This window comes from Phascolarctos cinereus, unplaced genomic scaffold (genome assembly GCF_003287225.1).
Source record: "Phascolarctos cinereus isolate Bilbo 61053 unplaced genomic scaffold, phaCin_HiC Scaffold_4;HRSCAF=312, whole genome shotgun sequence".
Lineage (NCBI taxonomy): Eukaryota > Metazoa > Chordata > Mammalia > Diprotodontia > Phascolarctidae > Phascolarctos > Phascolarctos cinereus.
The window spans coordinates 17,328,501-17,337,454 of NW_027555847.1; the positions used below are offsets into that span (position 1 = coordinate 17,328,501).

The window sequence follows — 8,954 nt, forward strand, 5'->3', positions numbered from 1 at the left end:
AATTGGGAATATGCTTCCAGATAGGAGTTCCTCCTTGTCCTCTATGCTGTGGAAGGTGTACCCAGGTGCATGGCCTCAAACTGAAACAGTGGACCCAGAGCATGAAAGCATCAGCCTGAGTGTGAGACAGCCTCATAACTGTCTGCCTGAAAAGCACCTCCAAAGCACTCTCACTTGGAGAGTGACCCCAACTGCAGACCAAGAAAGGGGGAGGGAGAAGCTTACATACCTTCCAGTCTTGGCTAGGAAAGAACTTGGGGTTAGGCAGTTTCCTCCTATGGGTCACCAAATGTTGACGATATTGTTGATGATATTGAAGCACACCAATGTTGTGATGATGATCAATTGTGAAATACTTAGCTCTTCTGATCAATTCAGTGATTTAAGGCAATTCCAAAGGACTCATGATGAAGAATGCTATCCATCACTAGAGATACAATTGATGAACTCTGAGTGAAGGTTGAAGCATACTTTTTAAATTTTATTTTTCTCTGTGTGTGTGTATGTGTTCTGCAACATGGCTAATATAAAAATATGTCTTGCATGACTTCACATGTATAATCAATATCATATTGATGAGGTCTAGAGGTTTAGAGGTGCTAGAACCCCAAGATCATGACACCAGCCCTGCCTGAATGAATTCAACCCAAATCTTCTTTCAGCCAGAGAAAAAGTTTATTAGAGATAAACCACATAGGCCAGACTCTTAAGGAATCTGAACATTAGTAATGCCCATAGGGACCAGCAGGCATGAGAAAATCTCAGCTTTTTGGGCATGAGAGAGTCTCAGCATTTGAATGGGGACCAGGGTGGATCTTATATACACTAAAGTAACTTTGGGTGGCCAGAGGAGGGGGCTGGGAAAAGGGTCTAGGTGAGAAATCTAATTGGAAGGTCTGAGAGATTGAATAGACAATGGGAATAGTAATGAAGGGAACTGGAAGGAAGAAGTTTGAAAGGCATCTGCACAAAATCAAAAGGTGGGGCTAGGGCTTTCAAGGGGAGATAAGGGGAGTCAGTAAGGAAAAATTTAAGGGTTTTCTGGGGCCTGCAGACAAATGGGAGCCAAATTCTTTTTGGTGAAAGGGACAAAGGACTTGGCTTCTGAAACTGAGTGATGGGCCCATACCCCATCAATAGTGCTTGGCTTCTCCAAGGGTAGAGGAGGGACATGAAGGAGGAAAAAATTAAGAATTCAAAATTTTAAAAAAAAGAATGTTAAAACTTTTAAAAGTAATAAGGAAATATTTAATGAAATAAAACATATTAAACAAATTAATGTTCAGTAAAAGAGCTTTATTTATTTTCATTTCAATGTTGGGGGAACAGAAGGGAAATGTATTGAAATGCTTATGCTATTTGGCATTGGTTAAATTCAGAATTAAGTCCCAGTCTCACTCACCACAGCCTCAGGATGCCATTGGCATAAGGGAACACAGGATTTTCCTCTGATATCTAGAAGGATGAATTTCTCTCTGCCTCTTCATTCCCACTTAGGGCCCCAGTCTTCATACCATTCCCAAGGGTGAGAGCTGATCACATTCATAAAAGAGAATGAGGAAGAAGTAACTATAACAACATTGAATGTGACAATTTGATAATGATTCCTATTTCATACCTTCAATAGAGAGCAACCAAAATTGATACATTTCAAAAGTTGTCAATCTTCAGCTAACCTTATGTTAGATAACTGTAGATTGACCTCACACCATATACAGACCTATTTTATGAACTCCTGGCTTCTTTTAGGCTGATAGAGGACACCGTGGAGGCATTTAGGGCTGGAGTTATGGATAATCGGGTCAGGAAGAAAAATGATGTCACCAATGGGAAATTAGTCTTGAGATGGGGCTGAAATATTTGGACTTAATTTGCTTCTTTTTTCAAGTAACAATTTCCATTTTATTGCACATATTTAAAATTATTTTCCTTTATTGCATAAGTGTCCTAGTTCAACAACCTTACTTAATCCATTTATGTTCAAATTCCCTAGATTTATATTGAAGCTGCAAGTATTTTATATTTTATTTATTTTTATACCACTATTGCGTTTTTCTGGTTTAAAAATTTTTTCTTAGTTCCAAATTCTCTCCCTCCCTCTACTCTCTTTCCCACTCATTGAAAAGGCAGGAAATATGATACCCATTATACATATGTAGTCATACAAGACATATTTTAATATGAGGCTTTTAAAAAGCAAGAAAAATTAAGAAATTAGAAAAATATGCTGCAATACGCACCCAGAGTTCATTAGTTTTCTCAATGGAGGGGATAACATTTTTCATCATGAGTTCTCTGGAATTATCCTGGATCATTTTATTGATCAGAGTAGTAGCTAAATCTTTCACAGTTGATTATCATTACAATATTACCATTACTGTGCACAAGGTTCTCCTTGTTTTGCTCACTTCACTTTGCATAGACTCATATAAGTCCTCCCAGGTTTTTCTGAAAATTTGTCATTTTTTCTAGCACAATAGTATTCGATCACAATCATAGCACAACTTGTTCAGCCATTCCCAAATTGATAGACATCTTTTCAATTTCTACTTTTTTGCCAATACAAAAAGAGCTACTATAAATATTTTTGAACAAATAGGTCATTTTTCTTTTCCTTTGATATTTTTAGGATGCAGACCTAGAGGTGGTATTGCTGAGTCTAAGGGTATGCAGAGTTTTATATATATATATAGATATATATATATAAATTTATTAGTTCTTTCTCTGGAGATAGATAGCATCTTCCTTCATAGTTGATTTGAATATTTATAATATTCAGAATAGCTTAGTCATTCACAGTTACTCTTTGAACAATACTGCTGTATACAACATTCCCTTGGTTCTACTCATTTCATCTTTTCATTATTTCATGCAAGTCTTTCCATGGCTTTTTTCTAAAGTCAACCCACTCATCATTTCTTACAGCTTAGTAGTTTTCCATCACAATCATACACCACAACGTGTTTAGCCATTCCTCAATCAATGTGCATCCTTTCAATTTCTAGTTCTTTGTCACCGCAAAGAGGGCAGATATAAATATTTTAGGACATTTAGATTCTTTTCCTTTTTCTCTGATTGCCTTGGGAAATAAACTTAAGAGAGGCATTGCTAGGTCCAAAAGTTTTATATCCCTTTGGGAATAGTTCCCAATTGTTCTATAGAATGGTAGGACCAGTTCATAGCTGCACCAACAGTAAGTGTACCTCTTTTTCCACTCAAGTACTTGTCGTTTTCCTTCTCTGTCATATTAGTCAATCTGATAGGTATGAGGTATGAAGTTGTTTTAATGTGCGTTTCTCTCATTATTAGTGATTTAGAACATTTTTCATATCACCATTGATAGTTTTGAATTCTTCTTCTGCAAACCATTTTTTTTTTGATCTAGATCCATTCCATCTGGCAGTAGCACACAGTAGACTCCCATTTCTCTGGAGGCCAACCGGACCATGCCAAAGGAGTTGGCTGCTCAGTGCATCAGAACCCCAGAAGAAAAAGTCCCTCGATCTGGCTGAGGAAGATAGTGCAGAGGAGCAAGTGCAGGACAATGAAACAACAGAGGAAGATGTTTTGTACTCTGAAAACCAGGAGGTTGAGGACAGTGAGGTTCATGATCAGACCCCTGACCTTGAATTAACTGTGATTAAAAATGGAGAGCTGACCAGTCCTGGAAAAAATAACTCCAATTTGAAAGAGGCTCCAAAGGACAGTGAGGTCATTGAAGACTTTCTTGTATTGGAAACACAGCCTGAAGCAGAGGAAAGCAGCTCTAGCCCTTCTCTTTCACCTAAGGAGGGAGCTGCCATCAAAGTCATCAAACATTTAATGCAGGAGTTTAGTGTGGACCTAGCAACAGTCACCCAAGCGTTCTTGAAAACCAGTGGGGAACGGGAGGCCCCTCGTTCCTTCCTGCAGACTGGCCAGAGATCCAATGGACATCCAATCTGGACCCGACAGGATGATGTGGATTTGCAGAAAGATGACGAGAATACCAGAAGTAAATTGATAAAAACATTTGGTGCTAAGAATGTAGTGAGGAGGATTGAATTCAGAAGGAATTAGGGCAGGATGTCAGGGGAAAAGGCCAGACTCTCGGGTTCATAGAGTGAATCGTGGTAAAAGGTGGGGGAGCGGCAAAGACTGACACTTGGTTATTAACCAGCATTCTTATTGCTCTGTTAGATAGCACTTGTTAACAAATGTGACCATGTAACAAAATGTAGAAACAGACAAATATGGAGAATATGATAAGAGCTGATAGTCATGCAGTGCTTCGAGGTCCAGAAAGGGCTTTTCATCCATTCCCTCTGATCCTCACATCAGTCATGGGAGGTGGGGACTGTGAGGGTTGTTATCATTAAAGATGAAATTGAAGGTCAACTTAAGTGTCTAACCTCCCTCCCCCCACTGAGACTCAGAATTAGATTCTGGAGGTGGGATTTCAGCCACTTGGCTCCCACGTTCATCTCTCTTGCTGCTGTATCACTGTATCTTCCAGGAATTGTTTGAAATATTTACTAGCATAAAGTGTGAAGTCAGAGAATTCCAGTTTATTTTAACCTATCATCTCTGCTCCTCTGGCAGTAAGGTAATGCTGCTTGGGTGGCGGGATAAAATATAAGTTTATATTTTGCATAAAAAATAAAAAATAGAGACCCTCTAAACTCTTAGATTCTGTTCTGCCTAGTCATAGATTAGTAACATCATAGATTTAGAGCTGGAAGAGACCTTAGAGTCCATCATTTCCTGTCCCTTCATTTTATAGAAGAAGAAATGGGGCACAGAGGTTAGGTGATTTACCTAGGCTCCCACACTGATTAAATATCTGGGAAAAGATTTGGATCCAGGTCTTTCTAACTCCCAGTTTGGTACATTATCCATTTTGTGGTGATATTCCCTGTAAAAAAAGTAAATGGGCTACAAGGGAAGGAAAAAACCCAACTCCTCCACCATGTGATTACTACTACTGCCCTTGTTAGATGGAGAACTTGAGAAACCCAAGGGGGTTTTGGACCTCAGGGGTCATCTGTTTCAGTGTGCTCATTCTGCAGATGAGGAAACTGAGGCCTAGGGAGATTAAGGAGTAAGGACATACAGGTGTAATTAATGCCAGGTGGGATTTGAACTCAGATTCTTTGACACCAGAGGCAGTGTTCCTTCCACTGTACTGCACTGTCCTTGGGCCAAAAGCAGCAGAAATCAGTTGAGCCTGTGAAAATCTAGTGATTTCCAAAGCCAGTTAGGGTCTTTTAAAAGTGCTTGATTTGTACAGGGTTCAAAACAGTGATAGAGACGAGAGGTTCTGACCTTCCTTTGTGGTGTGAACCCCTTCGGAAGTCTAGTGAAACGTGTGAACCGGTTCTCAGAATAGTGTTTTTAAGTAATTGAAGAAAATACTAAATTTCATTTAGAGATTAGGGGAAATACGGATGTATTTTTTTTTTCCATCCAAGTTCACAGATCCCTGAAATCAGTTTATGGACCCAACCCTAAGAACCTTTAATAAAGACTTCATTAAACTCATACATCTTGCCAAACACCAAAGAAATCACCAATGAAGTTTGATTCCCTGACTTCTTTGAAAATCACCCATTGGCTGTGACTTGATCCAATCATTTTTTTTTTCAGCCAAAGACATCGTATTGGGCTGACTCTTAAGGAATCTGAACACTAGCAAGCCATTGGCTAGATTACAAGAATCTAAGCAGTGGCTAGATTATAAGAATCTGAGCATCTTAATGGAGACAAGATGGACCTTATATACACAAAGACTGTGGGAGGGATCTAGGAGTGGTCAAATAGTCTTTGAGGTAATAGAATTCCAAGGACCTGGACTTTGTGGGCAAGAGAGAATGTAGCTTAGCCAGGATTAAGGGTAGGAAATGGCTGGGACCATAGGAAGACAATGGAGGGCCAGGCTAGGCTAAGAGTGACAGAGATTGGGCATAGCCACAATGAAAGGCCAGTTTATGGGATTATAGCCTCAAGGGAACTCCAGAGATTTGGCCATGTGGGAAAGTCCAGGGTTTTCCTTTTTGGGGGTCTAGATTCTATCCCCCTCATTCTCCCCTCAAATAAGTGGGACACAAATTCTTTTAGGGTAAAGGGTGAAGGTTTTGGCTTCTGAAACTGCTTTCTGCTGGCAAGGGGTATAGAGCTGTCCCTGCCTCAAGGGGGTCCCAAAGAGGTTGACTGGGACTGAGCATAGCCTGCATCCAGGGAATGATGTGGGGGGATATTGGCTGGTACCCACTCTATCAACTTTTGCTATTAACTGTACCTGAATGGCCTGTAGTTTGGAAGACACAAATCTGACAGAAAAGACTTGAGGAGCCAGACGTAAAGCAGGGACTAGATTTGGGGCCCAAATATGAAAGGATAAAACATCCTTTGCTCTGTTTGGATTCAGATAATTCAGTTTTCCAGCCATGCAGTATCAAATCCACCTCACAGCCAGACTCAGGAATAGTCAGGTGGGTAACATTCTACTTCAAAGGAACATAATGGGTAAGCCGAGCCAGGAGGATTCCATCTTAGACTGAGATTAAAATGGTCCTCCCAGCTTTTCCCAGTGCTGATTTCCCACCAGTATCACATTCTCTGAGTAGCTTGTGGCATTTTTCTCAGATGGCAGATTATTGATTATCAATGGATTATGACCCATTGGACAACTCAAAATAAAATCCTATGAGCTTTTACCTCAAACAACAGGTTTCACTAATCACAGTTTAGGAAAAACTTTCCCAGGATTTACATCTCAAACTTAAATTTGTCCTGGTACAAAAAGCCAATTGTTAGAGATTATTTCTATATACTTGCAAATTCTCAGCAAGATGAAACCCAAGTAAGCTTTTGGCTAGTTTACACATTAAAACAATAAACAACAATAGCCAAATTATTTTATCGGTAACCAAATTACGAAAAGTTACTTGACATAACTGATACAAAAAGTTCACCAATTTGAAACTTGAAACAAACCCCTTTATTAATCAGGTGACTTCACTTTTATTAGATGCATTTCCAAATTACTTTTACACAAAGAATCAACATCTCATCATTAACAGTTAAAACCACAAATTTAAAAGAGCCTGCTTACCTAAGTTTGGACATTAGCTTCTTTACTTTCAGCAGGATGTGCTGAACCTGGGTGATGCTTCCAGGTAAAGGTTGCCCTAGGGCCTAAAGCCATTGGGCGGGGGGGGGGGGGGGGGGATGCTGTAGCTTCTGCCCCTCCCCCCTTCCTTTCCCAGGTAGGGGAGAGCAAAATCAAAGGTGAGGGGTAAAGGGTGAAACTCTTCTCTTATGAGAAGTGTTAACAGATACCCTCTTGACTCAAGGGAAGAGAGTGGGAGAAAGGAGTGACCAGGGTTGTAAGGAGGAGTTCCAAAACTCCTTAATGATCTATCACAAAACCTCCAGAATCTGCCAAGATATTTTTAGATGTTGTAGCTTTTCCCTGTAACCTCCATGAAGGAGGATTCAGGAGTGTAGAGAGGAGTAAGTAAGCCTCAGGGAACCAAAAAGCAACTGCAATTCTCCCCAATTCCCTAGCACTAAGAGAATCAAGAATTGGGCATATACTTCCAGATGGGGAGTTCCTCCTTGTCCTCTATGCTGTGGAAGGTGTACCCAGGTGCATGGCCTCAACTGAAACAGTGGACCCAGAGCATGAAAGCATCAGCCTCAGTGTGAGACAGCCTCATAACTGTCTGCCTGAAAAAGCATGTCCAAAGCCTTGGTGCTTGGAGAGTAACCCCAACTGCAGAGGAAGAAAGGGGAGGGGAAGAGAGAAGCTTCCAGTCTTGGCTAAGAAAGAATTTGGGGTTAGGCAGTTTTCTCCTATGTGTCCCCAAAATGTTGAGGTTTAGGGGTTCTGGAACCCCAACACCATGACAAGTGGGTCTTGCCCGAAAGAATTTGACCCAAGCCTTCTTTCAGCTGAAGACAGGGTTTATTAAAGATCTGTCATATTAGCCAGACTCTTGAGGAATCTAAGAGTCTGTGAGATATTGGCTAGATTCTAAGAATCTGAGCAGTGGTCAGATTTTAAGAATCTAAGCCTAATTAATTTTAATTATATTTCCACAACCTTTTAGTCAATGTAATTTTTGTTACATCATGGTTGGAAAAGGTTGTATTTAATATATATGCTTTTTTGCATTTTTTGTGAAGTTTTTATGCCCTCATACATGGTCAATTTTTGTGGAAGTGCCATGTATAGCTGAGAGGTATATTCCTTTCAGTTCCCATCCAGTTTTTTCCAGAGGTCTATCATATCTAACTTTTCTAAAATTCTATTCATCTCCTTAGTTTCTTTCTTATTTATCTTATAGTTAGATTTATCTAGTACTAAGAAGGGAAAGTTGAGGTCCTCTACTAGTGTAGATTTATTGTTTATTTCCTCCTGTAATTCATTTCCTTTAAGAATTTGGATGCTATGCTATTGATACATTTATGTTTAGTACTGATATTACATCATTGTCTGTGGTATCTTTTGGCAAAATGTAGTTTCCCTATTTATCTCTCTTTATTTAGGTCTGTTTTTGCATTCTCTTTGTCTGAGAATATGAGTGCTACCCCTGCCTCTTTTTTTTTTTAGCCTCAGCTAAAGCATAATAGATTCTGCTTCAGCACCTTATATTAATTCTGTGTATGTGTGTTTTTCTGTTTCAAGTATGTGTCTTGTAAAGAACATATTCTTGGGTTCTAGTTTCTAATCTATTCTGCTTTCTAATTTCATTTTATAGGTGAGTTCATCTCATTCTCATTCAAAGTTATTGTCTGCATATCTGAGATTGTTGATATTTCTTCCAGCAACTTTGATTCCAGATTTTGATTCATCCAGTTTGGCATTTTCTATGATGTATTCTGAATACAAGTTAAATAAATGAAGTGACAATGTACAACTTTGTCATACTCCTTTCCCAATCAAACAATAAGTTGTTTCACGTTCATTT

At 39.4% G+C, this 8,954-nt stretch overlaps 1 pseudogene; it reads left to right on the plus strand.

The window, feature by feature from the left end:
• The first annotated feature begins 3,162 nt into the window (after positions 1–3,162).
• LOC110196000 (telomeric repeat-binding factor 2-interacting protein 1 pseudogene) lies at positions 3,163–4,068 on the plus strand (annotated as a pseudogene).
• The last annotated feature ends 4,886 nt before the right edge of the window (positions 4,069–8,954 follow it).